Source organism: Sciurus carolinensis, chromosome 5 (genome assembly GCF_902686445.1).
Source record: "Sciurus carolinensis chromosome 5, mSciCar1.2, whole genome shotgun sequence".
In the NCBI taxonomy this organism is placed as follows: Eukaryota; Metazoa; Chordata; class Mammalia; order Rodentia; family Sciuridae; genus Sciurus; species Sciurus carolinensis.
This window is the reverse complement of record NC_062217.1, coordinates 172,256,148-172,278,772: the sequence shown is the minus strand read 5'-3', so window position 1 is coordinate 172,278,772 and position 22,625 is coordinate 172,256,148. Positions and strand designations below refer to the sequence as shown.

At 52.5% G+C, this 22,625-nt stretch overlaps 1 protein-coding gene across 5 annotated transcripts in view; it reads right to left on the bottom strand.

Moving 5' to 3' along the window:
• The window catches only part of Ptpre (protein tyrosine phosphatase receptor type E), a 136,141-nt gene that overhangs the window by 75,727 nt on the left and 37,789 nt on the right, over nucleotides 1–22,625 (bottom strand). The gene's annotated exons all lie outside the window — the stretch shown is intronic.

The following is a 22,625-nucleotide window of genomic DNA, read 5'->3' as shown; positions in this document are numbered from 1 at the left end:
CCAGGCTGGGCACGCTGCCCATGCCACAGTACCGTCAGTATCCAGCCGGACCACTCACTTCGCTTGCATGTTATCTAAATTTTTTAATTAAGGAAAAAATTTTTTAATAACATGATTTAAAGGGAGGGGATAACAGAATGAATCAAAAACTATTACCCTAGGTAAAGGTATGATTACACACATGGTATGCCTCTACTTCATGAACAAGCAGAGAAACAAGATGTATCCCATTTGTTTACAATAAAAATATGATTTTTTAAAATTCACCTGTTTAAAGAGTACAATTCAACAGTTTTTTAGTATATTCACAAAATCTGCTTCCATCACTATGATCTCATATTAGAACATTTTTATCACCCAGAAGGAAGACTCACACCCCTTGGCTCCCAGCTCTGTCCTTCCGCCTGGGGGAAGGTGACACCCAGCTGCTTTCCATCTCTACGGATTTGCCTCTTCTGGACAATCCCCCTAAATGGGCTCACTCAACACGTGACCTTGGTCAACTGGCGCTTCTCGCTGAGCCTTATGTTTCCCAGGTCTGTCCATGATGCAGATTGTGCCAGCACTTTATGGAAACCTAATCTTTTGTTCCCACATTTTTTTGGCTGCTCCTCAGTTGGTGGACACAGTGCTCATGTTCCTGCGTGAGTGACCGTCCCAGGGCTAGTGGTCCCCTCTGCTGTGGGTGGAGACCATGCTCGGATGTGACTGCACACTTGCACTGATGAGGGTTGGAATCCCGTTTTGACTGCTGCTGTTTTAAAGTAGCTAAAGCAGGACATGATGTTTCCCACCAAAACAGACTGCTTGTTATCTTAGTCCTGGCAAAGGACGGCTATTTTAAACCAAATACAATCAAGACTCCACAGTACAAACTATAACAGGCTGTTATAAATCACTGTATTGTTAAATTAAAAACTGACTCATGAAATAGGTTTGAAGCCAAAGAAGCAGAAGAAATAGTTCTGGTTACTAAGCAATTTTAAATCTGCTTGTGCAAATCTGTAGCTAACATTAACCTTAATGGTGGAAGACTGATTACTTCCTCCTCCAATTAGAAGAATAAAGCAAAGATATCTGCTCTCACCACTCATATTTATCATCGTGCTGGAAATCTTAGCCAGTACAATAAGATAAGAAAAAGAAATAGGAATTAGAAGGGAAAAAGAATAAGACCTTATTACAAATGATGTGATAGTCTGCATAGAAAATAAGGTGCCACTACTAGGAAAGAAGCTTCTACCAGGAAAGCTATATAAAACAACAGGGAGACCATCTGTGGAACAACTTGTGAGGTCACGGAGGTGCTGTGAAGCCCCACATATCGTAACGTCCACTAGTGGGGTAGGGGGCACTCAGTACTGGGCAGGAGGTGGTCAATGGGGTTGCTGGGGACAGCTGAACTATTTTTTTGGAGTGACTTATTACAAGAGTTCACCCCTCTTACTTCCCAGAAAGACGCAGGGAAGATGCTGGAAAGTGCGACTTATGTTTGCCTGGGGCCAAGAAAGGAGAGAAGCCAGGTGGGGACGCTGCCACCACTGTCTCTGGAGGGTTGATACAAATTTCAAAACTATCCCTCAGCGCAGTGCTGAGTCACTCCCGTGTGAAATCAACCCAGGGCGTGCGGCAGGCGGAGGCAGCAGGCTCAAGTCGAACCTCAGGGGAAAGGCCAGCCTCGCGTGAGTTCAGGAGGGCATTTTGTGAACAACCACATAAATAAATGAATAAAGCAATGGATGAAGCCCCGATCAAGCACGGAAAATTAAAAGCCTAACTTTGACATAGTTTTTTTTTTTTTTAAAAAAAAAACAAAGAACATACTGGACAAAGGAATTGCAAATAGATTATGTATTTTGTTTGTTTGTGGTTACGCAGACCTCATGAAACCGCAGCTTCAGTTTCTCTAAGAACAGAAGTAGAGCAAGCCCGACACCACCTGCTCCCTGAAGTACACCTCTCCCAAGGCCCCGGTGCCAGTGGTCACTGGTACTGAGCAAAGTGTTTGAGAAGGTGGAAGAAGCCCATGAGAGAAATGGGTTGGGGAGGTGGCTCACGAGGGCGGTCCAAGGCGCGGGGTGCTGCGGGTCTGCACAGCGTCCTTGCCCAAGCCCGAAGCTTCCTGCCGTACCCTGAAGGGCAGCATCCTCCAGAAGAGGAAGAAGGCTAAGCTTCGTGGTGCCCAAGGAGTGCCCGGGGCTGCTGTGCCACGCCTCCTCACTGTCTCAGCAGGCGAGGAGACCACTGTTAAGACGAGGACGCTGAGGCCGAGCGAGCTGCAGAGTGCACAGGCTGCAGAGTGAGGAGGAGCGGCAGGGATGGCCGCCCAGTCCACCCTGCTGGACCTCTGGGGAAATCCCACACAGCCTCTCACCTTGGCTTGCTTGGGGTTAGGGTGGTCTCTCTGCCCCCCAGTGAGGTGGTAATCCCACCAGGCAGGGCTCCCTTCCTTCTCCCTGCGTTCTTAGTGTCTGGGTCCTGCTGATGGGGAGAAGGGAACATTTTATTGAGGGTGACAATGACATTAGATCATTCATTCCTTAAAATCTCTTCCAATTCTAGGGAGATGCCCTGGGTTCTCTGCTCCAGAAACACCTGGAAAGATGGCTGGCACACTCTTCCTGTAGGCAGCAGTGGGTCTTGGGGAGTGGCCTGCTCCGCAGAGGCCTGGGGCAGCCTGGTCCCTGAGCTGCAGCTGGGCAGGTGGGTTCCCCGAGTGCACAGCTGCTGCCGCTCTGCTTCCAGGAACTGAGCGGGGAGGAAGCCCAGCCCACTCTGTTAAGTGACTGTGACAACCTGGAACAGGGGAAGTCCACCCACGGAAGGCGGGAGGTGAGCGAGTTCGGGAGAGGAGGCAGGAGCTCCTGAAGAAAGTGGCCAGAGCTGGGCTCAGCCTGATGGCTCACAGGACATGGAGAGACAGCCAGTGAAGCGAGAGTGAGCTCAAACGCTGCGAAGGAGAAGGCGGACCTGTGGTCTTCAGAGTCAGCCCGCTGGAACAGTCCCGTTGAAGGGAAGTGTTAGCTATTTCTGAGATGGACGGAACGGGCCCTCTTTCCAAACTCAGACAAAGCAAGATGTCTCTGGTGCACCCCCGTGGCTAAACGCTCCGCCAGCATCCGAGCGGCAGCCTAGCCATCGCCCAGCAGCTTGTGTCTGCAAGCCTCTCTTGTGGCTCAGATGCATGTTTGCATTTTATTTAAAAACGTTTACAAACACATTTCTACATGTGTAACATGCCTAAATAGAACTCGTTAATGACGGATTAGAACTTTCCTAAGGCCCAGTCACATGTGATGATACTCCATGTAGCTAATGGGAACAAGGACCTTGCAGAAGGTCTGTGGTGTCGCACCCCAGGCTGCGTTCCTCCATCCTGGCTGCACTCTCTTGGGCTCCCGCCCCTCCAACGACAGTGGGCTGATGAGTGAGTCAGAGCCCTGGGCCCCACAGCGCCCACTGCCACTCACTCAGACCTGCAACCCCAAGCACAGTGACTGCCACTTGAATTTAGGTGGACTGGCCCTCGATCAGGGAAACTACTTCAAGTGAGATGGCAGCAGAGACACCATCACATGACCACGTGCCGTGGGCCGGCGGGGCCAGCAAGGGCCTGCTGGTGGTCTCTGCGCCCTCTCAGACGGCCTCGCTCCTGCCAGGGGTTCAGAGGAGGAGGGAAGCGCACCACGTTTCTGAATCATCCAGGCTGTGGAGTCTCTCGCTCTCGCCCTCTGCCAAGTCGCACGGTTTCCTTGTTTACCTTCCAAGCATCAGCAAAGCTGTTAATTTCTCCAAGGCAGGAAAGAAAGGCTGGAAGGAGCTGCAGCCTGGATGGAGAGGCCTCCTCAACATGAAGGAGTCTGGCAGAACCGTCTCTACCTGCCCAGGACCTCGAGCCACCTTGAAAGGGGGCGAAATCTTCAGAACTAATGGTGCAAAGGCAGGAAAGAGGGTATCCGCTTCCTCAACCATGCATTCTGTCAACAGATAGCAAGAGTCCTAAATATGTGGTGACTTTTAGGAAATATTCATGGCAGCTGCTCAACAAAGAGCCAAGCAACCCGGCCCCTGAGTGCACCCCCACCCCAAGGACACACAGGGCACTTCTCTAGCTACTCCCCGGCAGGAGCGCCTTCTTTGGATTCAGAAACAGTGAGAGGGATTCATTCTCGCAAGTGCAAATGTCTGCTGGCTTCCATACTGTCGTGTGGGTCTGCGCCCTTGCCGTCACTGTGGAATCTAGGAGCACGGTGACTTGCACCTGTTCTCTTCCAAGGCGCAGGGTCTGCTCCAGCCCCAGAGGGCGCCTTACTGACTTTCTCACCTCTTGGTGCAGGGCAAACACAATTCTCTGATAGTGGCAGTCATTGTCAGGTTTTCCAAACACATCTTTGTGCCACGGGGCTCCAGCATGGGATGGTGTGAACAGCTGAGTCAGGGACAGCTCTTGGAGAGGACACCACAGAGCAGGGTCCATGCCAGATGCCCTGCTAAGCACACACAGGGAGCACTGAGCCCTCGCAATACTCCCAGGAGGAATCTGTTCTAGATCCACCTGGTGGACGAGGAAACCCAACCCAGAGAGATAAAGTCATTTGCAGCAGTGTCCACAGAAGAGTGCCGCGGGACCCAGGATGCCCGGCCTCTCTGCCTCCTGGAGCACTCAGGAAACAGAACCAGCTGCACTAGGCTCCTGCGTGTGCCATTTGTGCATGTCACCCTGGGCTGCCCCTGGGGAGCCGAGCAGGACCCTCTGCCACAGCACACTCGACCAGGGCGTGGCTCCAGGATCCCAGCCCAGCTTCTCCAACCCTTCTCGACCTCATCGTCCGTCCACTGAGAGCTCGGGGTAGACCTCCTGTGGGTGTGTCACCTCCCTAGGCGCTGCCCTCGATGCCAACTGGGCTTGGGGCCCTGCAGGGGGCTCTGAGCCTCATGGAACCATCGCAGGGTGGAGGAGGCAGGCTCCTGAGGTGCGCCTTGAGCCAGGCCCCCACCCAGCCCACCTCAGAGGGACCAAAGGACCAAAGAGGGCCCAAGTGCCCCAAATCACAGCCTCTGCCCCACCACCCCAAGACACTCTCTCCGACCCCCATCCTAAGTCCAGTCCTGTCTCCAGGAATCCGATGCCCTCTGTCCAAGGCCAGCTCTGCCTCGTTTTCTTGGCCTTGGGAATCAGGCCAGTGCACCAGCCTCTCCTCATGTCGGGAGGGCGAGGGGCAGACTTCACATCATCCCTCAAAAATTTCCAAGAAGAAAGGGGCATTGTTGGAAATGTTCTAGAACTGTCGAAAACACGGAACGGCAACTTTCAAGTCATGTTCCTTTCGCCCCTGCCGTGGTCCGCCAGTGGAAAGTCCTGGAGCGATCCCGGGCGTCCTCACCCTCACCGCAGCCGGGCTTCTTCAGTCACGCCATTGCACGGGGCCCGCCGTGTCCGGCCTGGGTCCTCTGTGAGCCCCCGACCCACCCAGGTCTGAGTGGCACACCTACTTCACTGGCTGTCCTCTTACCAAGTGGGGTCCCAGCCCCAGGTGCAGCCCACAGGCCTCTTGCTGCTGGCCCGGGCTCTGCTCTCCTCCTACGGGCCTATGGGATGCTGTGCGGAGCTCAGCCATGTTGTAAAGTAGTGCTGGCCTCCCCAGGACCCGGGGCCTGGTCTGTAGGACCAGAGTGGGGTGTGGATCCCAGGTCCTCCTGGCAAGGTGCTGGAGGCCCTCCGCTCCTCCGGCAGGAGCAGGGTTTTCCACCTAAAGTCATCCAACATTAGCATCCTTTTCCAGTTAGCATAAAAAAATAAAAGCAATGGACACGGCTTGACGGTCCACTTCTCTGCAGTGACGCTCTTGCTACGTGTTACCTGGAGGGAAACAGACAGGAACTACTGGTGGACTCCGGCAGGCCCGTTGCCCCAGGCGGCTTCTCAGCTCGCACCTGTGGACACTCGTGCCTGGAGATTGATTGCACAGTGCACTCACAGAGCCCCCTTTTCTAACGAACCTGGAGAGAAGCATCCCGGGGCGGAGAACACTGCTTGGTCCAGGAGAGGTGTCCATCACCTTTGCTGAACCAGTGAGGGAGTTCCATGGTGTTCAGAAGGAATGCCAAAGAACACCGTGGCTCCCAACCTTCTGCTGCCCTACCAAGTCCAAGGACCGTTCTCATCTTCCAGGTGCTTCTCTAAATTCATGTTAATCTCAGGTCGGTGCTGGAGACTGGGTGGAATGGGCTTTGGTAGAGTATGCAGAGGCTGCAGTGCCTGGCCCTCAAAACACAAAGGTCTCCACCAATCGATTGCAGGAGGAGAGAAGCCCCGGAGAGTAAGCTGGATCAGGGTGTGAGTGAAGACCCTACCCGAGAACTGCCTCCTTGCTTGCCTATGCCACAGCCTTGGTCACACTGTACCTGACAGTATTTCTACCCAGCAGAGAAACATTGTGTTCTCTCTCTCTCTCTCTCTCTCTCTCTCTCTCTCTCTCTCTCTCTCTCCCTCTTTCTCTCTCTCTTTCTCTCTCTCTCTCTTTCTCTTATTCCTCTGGGTTCAGACTGCAGAAGGTACCCAGGACAGGCTGGCTGGGTACATGATGCTAATAGTAACTGAAAACTAAATTTGTTTCAAAGGACATTTTTCTTGAGTTAATTCGTGTTCATCAAACCTCAGAGAAAATGATTTATCGCTAATATTCAGACATAAGAAGCCAATGTTGGTGAGTTTTCCTTTTTAGAGTGTCAGTTTGAAATGCACCTGCCTTTCCCCAGCTGACTCTAGGTATGTGACTAGGCTACCAATGGCGTGTGGGTGGCTGGTGACTCTCTTGGCAGTGACCAGCAACAAGCCTGCAGAGCCACAGGACACAGCAAGGGCGATGACCGTGTGGTCATTCCTCAGAGGACCTTCCACGGACCCAGGAGGAAAGCAAATGCACACACTGCCTCATTTAAAAACGCAACTGTGGGCTGGGGAGATAGCTCAGTTGGTAGAGTGCTAGCCTCGTAGGCACAAGGCCCTGGGTTCGATCCCCAGCACACAAAAAAAGGTAAAAACGCAACTGCCGCTGTTCATTAAAACGCTGGTTACTGCAGATCCAATACCCCCGGCAGAGGAGCACCTCGCTAGTAGAAGTAAGGGCGGTTTTACGGTGAAAGCAACCAGCGACTGTTGGTGATGCAGGAGACAGCATTCTTGCTGACCAAGCCGGCGTGGCTGAGGCAGGCCCTGAGAGCACGCACTCTGCCTTGCTCTTCAGAGCGTGCGTGCTGCTGGCAAGGGCCTTGGGCCACAGAGCCCGCAGTGACCCTCCAGCACCCCAGCACCCTCCCTGGCTTCTTGGTGCTGCACCCGGATGGCCCAAGCCTTCCGGTTCTACTCACACCCACCTGGCCCTCGACGTCTCGGCCCGCCCTCCAGGCTACGCCTGACAGACGGCAGGAGCAAGGGGTCCACCAGACACACACGCCACGGCTGGCGTGGTACATTCTACCCAGGAGTTGCATGCTGAGGACTCTTTGTGACCTAACCCTTCTGTGCACATACCAGCAGCTCAGAAATCTCAGTGGATGAGTGGATAAAGATGCTGAGCCCACCACTTGACACTGACTGAGCATCTACTGTGAGCCAGGCATGTGCTGAGGGCTGCGGGTTTAGAGCTTAGAAGAAAATCCACGCACAGAACCCCAAGGCCTCTGCCCTGAAAGAAGTCCAAAGACAAAGCCTCAACACAGACTTCTGGAATGCCCGGGCGCGTGCTGGATCACGGCAGGCCCAGGAGCTGTGAGAGACAGAAGCAGCAGCTCCTGAGCTGGGCCGGGCCCAAGTTCGAGCATCCTTCTCCAGAATGAGTCCAAGGAGATCACCCAGACCCAGGCAAGGGAACCAGAGTCCCGGGCATTCCAGAGGTGGCAAGGCACCGATCCCTTCCCCTAGCTTCCTTTTCTGGTTTCAGGTACCTGCAGCCCTCCACGGTCCAAAACACTGAATGGAAAATTCCAGAGATAAACAACTCAAATGACTTTCATTACAGAATATCGTTACAAATGTTCTATTTTATTATTAGCTATTGCTAATCTCTTACTGTGTGTAATTTATAAATTAAATTTAATTACACGTATATAGGAAGAGGAAAAAGCAGAGCAGATACAAAGCTCAGGCATTATCTGAGCTTGCAGGCCTGCTTGAGGGGGCCTCCTACAGTTTGAATCCCGGCTCTGACTTTGGAACGAGTCCATTCAGCTTTCTGAGCCTAAGTTTCTCCATCCGCAAAACAGGGATAATAACACTTATTCTGAATGAAGCCCATGGTTGACACCAGTAAATCACCGGCCAGATCTGGAATGTGGGCGGGAAGGGCCTCCTGCTTCCAGGGCATCTGGAGTTAGGGTGAAGCCATGAGCAGGCTGCAGAGGCTGGCGATCCTGGATGTGTGGCCCTCTGCTCTCCACCAGGAAAAGACAGGAGCGGGCTGGGTGTGGACTGTGGATCCCTGACCAGTCAGCAGCCATGCCTGTGGTCCAGGTGAGAGGTGCACTCCAGGGCCGTGGCAGCAGGGGTGGGGCTGGGGCTACCACTGAACAGGCCACGCCCATGTGCCTGGAGGCATGTGGGGAAGGAACCAGGGGACCTCAGGTTGGCCCAGGGACATGGGTAAGGTGTGCTCTAGGCTCAGGGCCCTCGGAGAGTGACCTGCATGGCAGCCCTCACAGACATGCAGGGGACGCTACTCAGAGACCACAGAAACACACCAGTACCATGAGAAAAGGGAGAGCGTTCCCAAAGCACCGTTCCTTCCGGGGATGTGACTCCCACAGCAGAGGACCTCATTACAAACTTGTAAGGAAGATTTTGAAAATGTGGGAACACCTAAGTTGATCTGCCCATCGACTAGTTGTTTTGTCAAACATCCTCAAATATTTGGTGTAACGATCGCTCCTGTCCATAAGGCTGATATGACCCCTTTGAACTCGCTCATGAATAAGTACTTCTTGAAGGGAACGGACGACAGTCCAGCTTTAAAGCAAACAAGAAGAGCAGAGGACACCATGGCTATGAACTGTGTTGTCTTACAGAGGAAAAGCAAGCACCGCTCTTTAAAACAGAGTTTGTGATAAAAGGTAAGCTTTCGGGGAACTCATAAATCACCCAGCTCCTGGCAAATCCGTCTTGAGGCTTGACACGCATTGCTGAGGACAAGCACCTATTTTTCCCCGTCGCTGAAAAAGTTCTGTGAACCCGTAGTGAATCCATCCTCCATGGGAAAGAACACTGCAGCATTCATTTGACAACAAAAACAGCATTATCACAAAAATATGCAGCGTTCCATTCTGGAACAATCTACCGCAACAAAAGTATAATGTTTGGCTGAGTTCTGTTCTGTCTACCTACAAAGGCCAGCTCTCCCCTTCCACCGCCAGGCAGCGCCTCCCGAAGGCTCTCGGAAAACAGCTTTCTTTACACCTCAAGCCTCCCCTCCCCTTGGAACGCACGTGCCCGCGCTGCCGGGTGTACAGTGGGATCGGCCCCAAGCCTTGGCAGAGTGGAGGTGACAGAGGCCAGAGCAGCGTGGGCTCCTGTGAGCCTGCAATACATACCCACAGGTGGTTTTTCTGGAATCCACCGTCGAGGGAAGGAGATAGAAGCAGTATGTGTCCCCAAGCCAGGCCCTGCCCACTGATGCAGTGGAAGGCTGGGTGTCCTCAGACAGGTCCCTTGACCTCTCTGTGCCTCAATCCTCTACACGTGATACATCCCTCATGGCTCCACAGTGATGAGCCAGTGATATAATGTGTGGATACGCCTGGGAGCTGGGTGGAGTAAGGACCAGGTGAAGACAGAAAGGTCGCTGCTGACCCCTGGTGTGGCCGTGGGTGGGATCTGTGCTCAGGGGACAGAGGCATCCCCGTCCTGCCTAATAACCACATTTACTGAGGAAGGTGTTAAGATACCTCGCATACGGGACTCCACCTGATCTCATGGTGACGTGCCTGAGGCCCCAAGGTCCGTAATGTAAGAGGTTCCAGCTAGATCTGCTCAAGGGCCACGATCTGAGGCAAGTCCCCAACATTAAGACGATCCCCAATTTTGGCCCCAGGCTCAGGAATCCCTTCCTGGGGGACACGCAGTGTGGAGGAGCAGCCTGTGGGCACTGACCGGGGGGAAGGGCCTGGACCCAGTTGGTGAGAGGAAGGACACAGGCCACGCTTCCTCGGCCTCAGCACCCTCAGGAAGCCAGCGCTTGGCGTGACATGTCCCTGAGGAGCACACGGACTGCCCTCGGCCCGCCCAACCCCAAGCTCATGGCAAGTCCACAAGCAAATCCAAGGGCTCCCTGAAGACCAGGTCGCATCACCAAAATGTGGGAAAGCTGCACGACTCCAAGCTGGCCCGAGACCGAGGCCCACAGGAGGGCTGGGTGGCAACCTGGCCTTCTGGCGGGGATGTTGGCCACTGGAACTGGAGGTGCCATGGGTCCAACCAACCTCCTTCTGCTGACACTCCACGCCAGTCTCAGGCATTCCCCTGGGGACCACGGGAAGGGCAATGTCCCCCTCACCAGCAGTTTTGCTTTCAAGGTCTCAGCTACCCACTGTCATCCCTGGTCCAAGAATATTAAATAAAATGATCCAGAAATAAACAATTCACAAGTTCTAAATTCCCCAGCGTTCTGGGTGGTGTGATTCACGTCCCTCACGGTCCCAGCAGGGATGTGACTCACACCCTGGTCCAGCGCACCCACGCTGTGTACAGCAGCCGCCTGTGCGCACTCTGCAGCTGTCTCTGTGAGCAGACTGTCTCTGTGAGCAGCGCTGCGTTCGAGTGGCCCTTGTTTAGATCCACATCCAGCCCAAAGCCCAGGTGGTGCTGGGAATTTGAGCAGAGTTCGTTGCTAGAGTTGTCCCGTTTCATTACTAGTTAGTGTGGGTGATCTAATCTTAGGGTGCCTACTTCATAAGTGAAACTTCATCACAAACCTCTCCCTAACCCAAGTCTGTGACAAGAACAGCGTCCACCCAGGTTCCCCCTCACTCTGCCTTGGGCGAGACTCCTGTGCCCACGGGGCCTTGGGTTGGTGTGAACTTCTGAGTGAACCCCTGGCCATTGACGCCAGCCCCCTTAGGGTGGTACGTACACCCCACAAGAGAAGGTCATGTTCATGTCAAGACCACTTAACATGCAGCTCAGCATGGCTCCCAACAGGACGAGGCCTAGGACAGGACAGTGACACCCCCAGGTTCTGTGACAGATAGGGGACAGGATAAGGACCCTGGTGGATCTTACTACCTCAATTAATTCTAAGGACACGGCCCCCGCTAAATTCACCTGGGGGGATGGTTTATTTTTAAAATGCCTACTCATTTACAACCTTCAAAATAAAATGAAATGACCCTTCCCCAATAAACAATTCTGTGGATGTGAAATTTCATCCACCTAAAATCTTCAGTAAGCGGGGGAGATCTCAGACCATCTCTTGCGTGAGTGCAGCTATAACGGCCCCGGGGCCTCACTAGTAAGCCCCGTTCCCTGCAGGGGTGACAGAACAGGCGAAGCCACCAGTGTCGTTTGGAGAGCGGAGAGCTCTGCAGGCTGTGCACAGCGTCCCACTGTGGCCCTCCCGAGTGCTAGTGGATCGGCAGATGTTCATTGAACACCAGTCACGCTGGGGTCTGATCAGGGGCGTTAGGCCACATGGACACACGGAACAGATGAGTTATCAGTGGTGGGAGGGGAGATGTGCCGGGGAACGCGGAGGGGAGCTGAGCTGGGCTTGGAGGACAGGCATCAGCCTGCGGGGTAAAGAACGGGAGGAGGAGCTTGGTCCTGAAGCTCTGCTTCCCACTAACTGCGAGTACAGACCTGTCACCTGCAAAGCTGTAATGACAATGACCAGACCCTCGCTGCCCGCCTACTGGACAGGCTGCCTCCTGAGGGTTAGCATGGTCTGGGAAGCCAGAGGCAGCTCAGTCCCGAAAGCCTTTGCAGGACAGGGTCCCCAGCTTCCCCCAGCTCCTCCTCTTCCCGCCCGAGTTCGCATGCAGGCGGGATACCACACACGCAGGTTTAAATTCCTCTACGAAACAACGAATAACTCCAATTCAACATTCTGAACGCTGGGCTCGAGGTTGCACACAGATCCAAATTCTGGAATTTCTGGGCAGGAAGAGAGGAGGAGACACCCTCACATGCCCACTGCCAGCATCCCTGAAAGGTTCCTGGCCACCAGCCCCTTGGAGCAAGGCCAAGCTGCTGGCACAGAGCACCAGGACTGTGCCAACAGCCCCTGGGCTCCGGTCACCGAGGGCAGCCTAAGCTGCTGCAGGTGCGGGCTTCTGAGGAGCCCTGGGAGCCACCGCGGCCTGCTCTCCCTGAGCCAGGCGCAGCGTGGAGGCCCCTCGTCCGCAGACTTGTCCTTTGTGTCCTCAGTACGAGACGTCCACTACAGAGGCCAGAAGCAGAAGCGAGCTCTGTCCCGAGTCCAGGCATTGGCCACCCTTGCAGAACACAGAATCAAGTCCCGGAGGAGCGTTTCAGTGGCAGGACTGATGAGTGCCCGCTGTGGATTGCAGAGGGAGGTTCCTCCGCATTTTGGGGGGTCATCATTGCAAACCCCTCCAGGTTTAAAACGTACCGTCATCTTGGCCTGGAGCACCAGGAAAGTGTTCATGTTTCCTGAAAAACTGGGAACATTCCTTGAATCAGACCAGAACAGTACCTGCCATCGTGCTTCCCGTCTGCCCGGCAGCCAGGACGCTCAGGGCCCGGCGAGGCACAATGACCGTCTCTTCTCACCCTCAGGGGCAGGGAGCTGGCGTTCGCCCAACACCCCAGCGAGGCGCTTCGCAGAACGGGCTTTAGCTACTGCTCTCGCCTCAGCCGCTGTCTTCATCACGTCCTCACCAAGCACAGTCAAACACGGAAGAAGCAAGAAGCCCGGCCACTTGGTCTGCCAGAGGTGCTGGCAGCACCCCGCCCGCCTCCCCCTAAAGCGTGAGCCATCCCGGACGCTGCCCGCTTCCTTCCACAGCAAGCCTCAAGACCTTTTGGGGTGAAAAACAAACCACTAAAAAGTAACAGCCAGCAGGAGGGAGACAGAGGCCGCTTCCTGCCCTGGGCCCGGCCAGTGACCCAGGACGGCGAGCTTGGGGGATGGACAGGCTCTCACTGGGTCGTGCTGGGCCTGACGGCAGCGGCTTTGACAACGCGCTTTCTGACGTCAGGTCTCTTATGGTGACTGTCACATAAGATGACTTCTGAACCACCCCCACTCCTCCCAAGCCCAAGAGTGACTTCTGCTCTCCCCTGCCCCGATGTTCTACTCAAGCCCAGAGTGCACACGGCACGAGCGTTCAGAGAACTTCCTTGACTTTTTGGGTCAAGAAACCCAGGGACCCCACTTGACAGACATGGCAAAGTCCATACCACTGATGTGCACAGCCTTCTGAACGCAGGCTGGAGAGACGGGCGCCCCTGGAGTCAGGCCCCGGGAAGACCGGCAGGGAACAACTCCCTCTCTCTCTCTCTCACACACACACAACAGCAACCTGGGAGCCAACAAAGTCAGGTGATTTAGGTTCATCAGAAAGCCATGCAATGCCTTGCACACAGTAGGTTTAGTAAACAAAGAAATACCTTAGGGCTGGGGAGGTAGCTCCATGGTGAAGCACCTGCCTAGCATGAAAAAAAAAAAAGAAAGAAAAGAAATTCCTTGATGTCCTCTATTATTCCATTTGTATGAAGTTCAGAAACAAGCAAAATTAATACATGGTGAGAGCAGTGGAGAGAGTGGTCACCTGGGAGCAAGGGAGGGTGGGGCTGGAAGGCAGCAACAGGAGCTCAGGGTGTGCGGCCTGGCACGGCACACGCCTTGGTTTGGGGGTGCTAGTTACATGGCTAGCCTCACTGTGAAAATTCAAAGTTCTGTGTACTTATGACTTACTTTTTATAAATAAGTTGTATTATAATAAAATTTATGGAAAATTAGTCTGACCTACACTTTTGGATTATAGCCAGTATTTTTACTCTGCATGAATAAACCAATAAATCAATTAGTTTAATTTGTCTCAGATGAATGGACAGAGAAAATGTGGTATATACACACAATGGAGTATTACTCAGACATAAGAAGAACGACATTATGGCATTGGCTAATAAATGGTTGAAACTGGAGATTAGCATGCTTAGTGAAATAGGCCAGACCCAAAAAGTCAAAGGTCAGATGTTTTCTCTGAAATACAGAAGCTAGTCCAAACTTGGGGGGTGGGAGGGGAGGGTGAGAGAGAGAGAGAGAGAGAGAGAGAGAAAGAGAGAGAGAGAGAAAGAAAGCAAGAGAGAGAGAGGAAGGAACAAGTGGGGTGGGGAGGGGTAGGATTTCCATCAAAAATAAGAAAGACCAGTGGAGGAGATGCAGGGGACTGATGGACAGGGAGAAGGGACAGGACCTAACTTTCCTACGTACATATATGAATATATACCACAGTGAATCTCACCTTCATGCACATCCACAAGACACTAATTCAAAAAAAAAAAAAACAAAAAAAAAAACAACTGTAGGTAAACAAGAGGCCTGACGGATAGAAGAAAACAGTCATACTGACTTTGCCCTGGACCATGTGTTCCTTGGCCATCCAAAGTGTGGTTTCATATAGGGCAAGCCTTTTTGCTTTATCTGAAAATAATTTTCCGATTTTTTAACCCAATTCTTTTTTTTTTTCAAATGGAATCGGGAATTGCACACATCTTTCCATGGTGTGATCCTACAGATGAGCTTGGGCTCCTCTCACAGCAATGACAGGATGTGTGGTCAGGGTGGACGTGGGCCCGTACACAGCAGCCTAGGTCTCTGGTCCACCCAGTGCGGGGGAGGGAGGCTGGCCAGGGGACCACACCCTTCTAGCCCCGAGTTCTCCATCTGCACCCGGAGAGACGTTCACCTTCACCTTGAGGAGGTGGCTGACCGACTCACACGACTTTGCCTGGGGGCCATCCCAGTTTTAGCGCTGAAACCCCCCATGCTGGGAAAAACCCAGTCCCTGGCTACTTGGGTGCTGATCAACTGAAGTCAGAGGGATACACCACGTGATGCCTCCCGGGCACCGGCTTTGGTGTCTGGCGCCTGTCACAGGCTCAGTGGGCGAGACGGCTGTCATGTCAGAGAGTTTCCCTGTATGTGTGCTTTGGCTGTAGTATCTGTCAACACCTGAGAAAATCCCTGGGTCCCCGCTCTCCTTCAGCTTCCTGACCCACTTTAAAAGATAAATGACAGATAACCGTCAGCAACTGCTAACAGAACCTGTGCCCGGAGGCTCCACACACCTGTGCAGGGGAGTAGACGCTGGCTTCAGGGGTGGCAGCTCCTGGAGACAGGACCCCTGCCAACTCGGGATGTGGCGTCTGGCCTCTGAGCTTCCAGTACCCTCCAGAGTGAAATGAGGGTAAGAACGCCCGTCTTCTTAGGAAGATGGGAGTCCACTCTCACCCGCTCATTCCCTGCACAGTGAGGTCGATGGGGCCACCTGCAGACCACTGGGGGGACCAGCGACTTGGCAAAGGCATCAAGGTGCCCCAGGGGGAGGTGAAGGGGCTAGTGTGGCCAGAGCTAGGAAGACACACAGTCCAGGCATCCCAGGTGTCCTCTGGTCTGGTGTCCAGCTGCAGGACCTGGTGAGAGACTGTGGGACCCTGAAGGGGAGGGTCTGACCCTGTGCAGTAGAAGCTGGGCAGACTGAAGGGATGGCTCTGGACCCTGGCTACACTCAGAGTCTGGAGGGGTCCCCACACTTAGCTCACATCAAACCGGTTTTATTTCCTAATTTCTGGCCACTAAGATTCGCGTGTAAGTAGGCTTCTATATAAATTATAACAGGAATTTAAAAAATCATTTGTATAACAGTAAAAGGAACACAAAGGGAAATCCTGCTTTCTTCCTATGAAGGAAACAGACACCTGCTCAGAAGCTGGCCCTCTGCTAACACCTGGGAAGGACGGAGAGCCGATGACAACAGAAGCCCTGGGGGACGGACATGCATAATCCCTGCTTTTTTTTTTTTTTTTTCCCACATTTCCAGAGGGATGTAAATCAATTTAAGTACTGAAAATAGCCACAGAAAGGGAAAAAAGGATCGAGCTCTATTAGTTACCATGGGAATTACTAATTGAAGCACTTCTTTTGTCTTTTAAACACCCTTGCCATTCTTGTGACATTTAAAATGATAAAATTAAGGGAGCAGCCTCTATTTCCTGCCATTTGATAATTATATAAATATCGTTATGGAAGTTCGAGTTAAAGACTTCTCTTTTTTTCAGAATAAAACCCACTTCTTGCAGGGTGACATACTTCTTAAGGAATCGACCTCAGGCAGAACCGTAGAGGTCAAGTGCAGACTCCTTAGAGTTTTGAGAAACTGGGGAAAAGACATTGAGGGCCAATATTTTTACAGCTTTTCAGAGGGAAGATGGAAGAATGGCCAGGCAGCTGCTCCCCTAGTTCAGGGAGAGAGCAGTTCCTGCGACATCCAGAAAGCTCTGACCTTCCAGCAGAACCTTGACATCCGGGAGCTGCAAATGGCCCAAGTTCCGAAGAACATGCAACCAACGGTGAGCGCTTGCTAAGAAGGAAACTCTGTGGTGTTTGCTGGTACAGAGACCTTTCTGTAAAATAAATTACTTAAACAGCATTTACACCCAAAGTACCATTCCCAAATGCCATCCATGTGCGCCCCAGTGAGGAGACGTCACAGCACCTAATGACCGCACCTTTGGAACGTGAGATGGCATGCTGGGCGGCAGGGCTGCTGATTAAGGGGAAAGTCTTTCCCCGAAACTCAGCATTGTCAAGCGCTGGAAGGCAGGGGTGAGGAGCTCATTCATTCTGAGTCTGCTAGAAAGGGTAGGTACAGAGAGCACTTAGCGAGGGGGAAGGGTCCCCTGGCAGAGAACTAGGTGAAGGATGCGATCACCTGGTTCAACCTCCAGTGCCACCAGCTTGCTGGGAGTGGACGCCCCAGGAAAGAGCCTGGACAGCATCGGGGCTGGTATTGACCCTGACACTTGCTTTAAGAAAGTAAAATTGAGCACTTGCCAGAGGATGCAAGGCACAGAGCGGCAGCACCAGCTGGGGCGTCCTCCAGGGAGGGGGCAGTCTTCAGCCCAGGCAGCTCTGAGGACAGCGACGCAGCTGCCACTACCCAGGGCAGACTCCCTCCTCGGGGCAGAACTTCTGCCCCTGGGTCCAGAGCCTTCCAGGAAGCAAGAATGAGTGGTTCTGGCTCCAGGGCTAGTGAGCCACCACCTCCGACCACTAGAGACCATCCTAGTCAGGTGACTCCTGCACCTGCATGCAGGTGTGTGCACCCCCACGGGCACACATGCACACGCTCTGCTGCCGCGGGTGGGGTCAGCAAGAAGGTGGACTGCTGCAGGGGTTCTCTGCCGCTCAGGGTTGGTGGGACTTCTGTCCACCTTGGATTCCTCCATGTGGGTCTGTCCTCCAAGTGGTACAAAGAGTACTCATTTAAAAAGCATTTATGAGCACCTACTGTGAGCTCTGAAGACACCAGAATGGGCCAGCTCAGAGGCTGGCTAGGAGCACATTGACATATGAGCAAAGTGCACCTTGGCCTGGCCAGCAGTCTCTCTGTAGGAAGGCTCCCTGTGGGACGTGACCTTGGCTGAGGTCTGAAGAGGCGTGGAGAACATCTCCGACGCTTCTGCCTTCAGGAGCACGTGCCGTGGACAGCGGCCCACGCTCCAGCAGCCTCTGCTGTGTCTGCTCACTCCAGCCTCTCCCCCAGGGGGGAAGGAAAAGGAAGGTCACCTTCATGGCCACTTGCCTCCAGGAGCCCAATTGCTGTCCCACTGGCTGTCCTCCACGGATCCCTTTGCAGATGCACCCCTTTTCCACAGCTCAGCCAATGCTTCTCGGCCTGGCACCCCCAATGGAGGCTTTTGCCTCTGCATAGGAATTCGAGGACACCCCATCTTGGCATAGCCAAAGCCCCAGCCTAGCCCCCCATCTCCCAGCTGGCTCCAGTTCACGGCAAGGCCTTTCCTACGCACCTGGACGCTACCTAAGCCCAGGGCTTCTTCGCCATGGCACTATCAACAATTTGGATCAGAAAATGTATCCTGGTGTCGCAGGATGCTCAGCTCTATCCTCTGCCCCTGCCCACTAACTCCCGAGTCACGACAATCCCTTCTGTCCCTAGATGCTGCCCTTGTTTTTAGAGGACGGGCAAAGCTATTCCCAGTGAGAACCACCGGCTGCAGGTGTGGCTCCGCTGGCTGCACACACGGCCTCCATGCATCACTAGGACCAGGAGCTGGGAGGAGGTGCACCGGCCTGCAGACCCCGCGCCTGCCAGGGCACACTCCGGCAGCCCTCTGTCCACGTGAAGGGGGCTTCTCCTTCCTGGGGGCTGCCCTCTGTTCAGCAAAGCAGCTGTGGGGTGTCACTGTCCTGTAGCCAAGCCATCAGGAACATGTGACTTCGCCTCTTTGGGCCATGACTTGCCTGCCTCACAGTGCTGTGAGATAACAAGAAGGGGCCCTGGCTTCTGCGGGGCCTCCCTGCTGCCCACAGGGGCATTCCTTCTGCTGGCTTCCGCGGGTGCAGGCCAGCACCTGGGGCTGCCTCTCCATGAGGCAGGCCATGAGCCCGGTCAGACCTCCACACTTCCTTCCTGAGTCCACAGTGCCCAGGGCGGCTGCTCTCCCCCTCCACCCCCAGACCCTGGCAAAGAAGAGCCCAACATTGACTGCATTTCCCTGTTGTTACCTAGAGCTAAAAAATAATGAATGCCCATCACTCAGTGAAATTAAAGCACCCCAGTAATACACAGAGGCAAGCCGAGGGTCTCACCAGCCAGGAGCAGCTCCTGGGTTGTGGATGCTGAGCTCGACCAAGTGCCGCTCCTGTTGTCTTTACCCATCCACCCTCGCCCATTCACTCAAGCCTGCCAAGGGCCCAGGGTCTTCTCGTGCTGCTCACAGTCTTGCAGATGGAGGAAGTGCATGAGGCCCAAGTCAGGGCAAGCCAAGCATCCCTCATCTGAAACACCAGGGACAAATGCCTCGCCTTGAATTTTTTCCATATTTTCAAGTATTTACATATTTATAAGAAGATGTCTTGGGGATGAGACCTAAGCCTAAACATGATATTCATTTGCATTTCATATATTCCTAAGACACTAGCCAGAAGGTCATCTTACGTGATATTTTCAGTGCACCTGCATTTCGACTCACCTGACTCAGAAGGTCAGGTGTGAATTCTCCATTTGCGGCATCGCAAAAGTTTGGGGTTTGGGAGCATTTGAGATTTCAGGTTTTCATATTAGGGATGCTCAACCTGCGTATGACCAGCAAGTCAAATAACCACTAGGAAGGACAGACAGTGCCAGGGAGGGAGTCACACAGCTGCAGAGGACAACTCCTCCCCTGCCTTGGACACAGGCATTCCTGAGCAGTCCAAGGTGATGGACGCCTGCCTCTGTCAGGAAGTCTCTACTGTTGTGCGAGGAAGCGTCAGTTCATTCTCAAGTTCAGGGCCCCCGTGGCAGCCTCCTGGGGGATGCTCCTTCCCCGACTGACCGCCGTCTTGTTGCTCAGTTGCAGAAGGAAAGGCATCTGCTAGAGGAGACGCCAGCTGCGGCCTTCACCACCCCACCCCTTCCAGCCACGCCCACCCAGCCTCTAAAGATGCATTTTCAATTCTCCACGGCGGGTGCCTTCCAAACAGCTCCCCAACAAGCCCAACACTGTTCTCGTCCTACCTCCGCTAGCCCCGCTCCAAAAAGGAGAAATCATCAGACTGCAGCTGGGCTATTTTGCTGAATGTCTAATCGTTTCCATTTGTCTGGGCTGAAATAAGCACTTCTATGCCCCCAGAGAAGGCCACATACATGCTGGACATGTGGGTGCCAAGCAATACCCCTGGTCGCCCGCGGTTCTGCCCTGGGAAGCCCATCCCGCAGCATGGTCTGAATGCACACTGAGCCACGAGGAGGGGCCGGAGGGAACCCCTTGTTTCTACATAAGAAAAAACCTCACAGCTTTGGATGATTGGAACCGAGTACTCATGAACTCAAGTAAGAGCCAAGCAAGGGCAAATGTACGCATTTATTGGGCCAGGAGGTTCAAAGATGCTGTTGAAAGATGGCGGGTGGGGGTTCAGGGGCTCAGGATCTCAGGGGACCAGTGGGAGTTTTGGGGGACCAGAATCCAAAGGGCCAAGGAGGCAAACTGGCAGGGAAGCTGAGTGCCGCTGGCCAGGAGAGAATCCACAAGCCTGAGGCAGCAAAATGGTGGAAGGGCCCAAGGCCAGAGGAGCTGAGCACCGTTCAAGGAGAAAAGAAACCCTGGCTCCCGGGAGCAGAGGCTTCAGTTGCTGTGCCTCCTGAGCCTCATCCGGGCGTCTGCAGCATGAGAACACAGGGCAGACCTGCAGACAGCAGCAGGAAGGCCCGCCCCTCCCAAGTACCCTCCTCGGATGCCACCGTCTCACTTTCAGAGCCAGGACTCGGAGTCCCCAGGCAAGCCTGCCCTGCTGGACTACCAGTCTCCTGGCTGGCCGCGTCGGCCCTCGCCTGTCTCCCTGACCTTCCATCCTTTCCATCCTCCGCAGGGCGGTCTGCACAGTCCTACTTCCCAGAGGACTGTGATCTCCGCAAGGAGGGCGCCCGCCGTACCCTCACCTCCCAGCAGCACCGAGGAGACTCTCAGTAAATCTCCCTCGAATGAATTAATAATAAATAGGAGCCATCGGCGCCTCCCCACCCTGTGCTAGGAGCTCCCGTCTCACCTCACGTGTCCTCACGGTGCCTGCAGTTTGGAGTCATCATTTGCATTTACGAGAAAGGGGAAGGAGAATCACAGAGATACCCTGCTGCAAGCGGCCGAGGACCGCAGGAAGGCAGGCTTCGCCTTAGCAGTGCCCTAAACCGCTCTGGCGGAAGCACTTGGAGCTCTTTGAAAGTGTGTCATTTAAACACCGCGTCTTCCCAGCAAGGCACTCGGCTGCTAACTTGCTGGGCAATCATTTTCTTTACAAATCGAGGAAGGTCGCCTTCTGTCAGGCCTATTTCAACAATTATTACAAAATATAAATTAAGGAAGTCTAAATGATTTGGGGATGTGTAGCCACACTTTAAAAACAAACAAACAAAATCCCCAAGGAATCCAAGAAAGAGCACAGCAGGGCGCGGGAAAGGCGCAGGCTGGCTCTCTCGCCAGCAGGTGCAGAAGGTGCTGCTGAGTCAGTGAGTCATGCACCAGCCCCTTCCTTCCAGGAAGCCCACCCAGCCTCTCCACTCCTCTGGAGCCTCGGCCTGCAGTTAACCTGAATTTCTGTTAAAAAAAAAAAAAAAAAAAAAAAGAGAGAGAGAGAGAGAAGTAGATCATTTGATAGAACTATATCTATCAAAGAAAATGTATAGTAATTAATAACCTAAAACAGAAATCACCAAATACAGATGGATCACTGGTGAATTCTATCAAATATTTAAGACAAATTAAAGCAATTCTTGATCATCTCTTCCAAAAGAGAGAAGCAGATGGAACACTTCATAATTCATGAGGCCAGCATTTCCCTACCACCAAATCCAGACTGAGACATTACAGGAAAAGAAAATTGTTGACCACAATCTCTAATGATCATCGATGCAAAATCCTTAACAAGATATTAGCACATTGAATCCAACAATGTAAAATAAGAATTATACAACATAACCAAGTAGGATTCATCCCAGGTATAAAAGACTGGTTCAAAGTTTTAAAATCAATTAATGTGATTCATCACATCGACAGGCTAAAGAAGAAAAATCACATGGTCATATGCATGGGTGCAGAAGAGTCATCTGATGAAGTCCAAAACCAATTTATGAGGAAAACTCTCAACAAACTGGAACAGCGGAGAACTTCTTGAATTGACAAAGAACATTTACAAAAAGAAAACCTATACGTAGCACCTTAATGGTGAGGAGATAGATGCTTTCCCACTAAGATCAGCAACAAGGCAAGAATGTCCCTGTCAGCCCTTTTCAACATCATTCCAAGGGTGCTAACACAAGGAGACCAAAAAAAGAAATAAAAGGTGTACTGACCAGGAAGTAAGAAGTGAAACTGCTTTTGTTCACAGCAGGCATGACATGGTTATCTACGCACAAAATCTAAGAGGATTTGCAAGAAATCTGTCTAAAACAAGCAACTGTTGCAAGGTGGCAGGGTTCAAAATTCATGTAAAAAAGTTAATCACATTTTTTATACACCAGAAATAAACAAGTAAAAATTGTGAACTAAAACAGAATGCTATTTATACTGGCACCACCAAAAAAAAATCTACTTATAAATCTAACAAAATATCTACAATACAAATATCTAATACAAGATCTACAAAAAAAAAATGTAAAAATCTGATGAAAGAAATCCAGGACTGAATAAATGGAGAGATATTCCATGTTCATGAATAGGAAAAATTAATATTGTCAAGACATCAGTGTTTTTCCAATTTCATATACAGATTCAAAGCAATTCCAATCAAAATCTTTACATTCTAAAGTGTATACTAACAAAATGGTTCTGAGGTTTGTATGGAGAGGAAAAAGATCCAGAACAGGTAACAGTGTTGAGAAGAAGAATATAA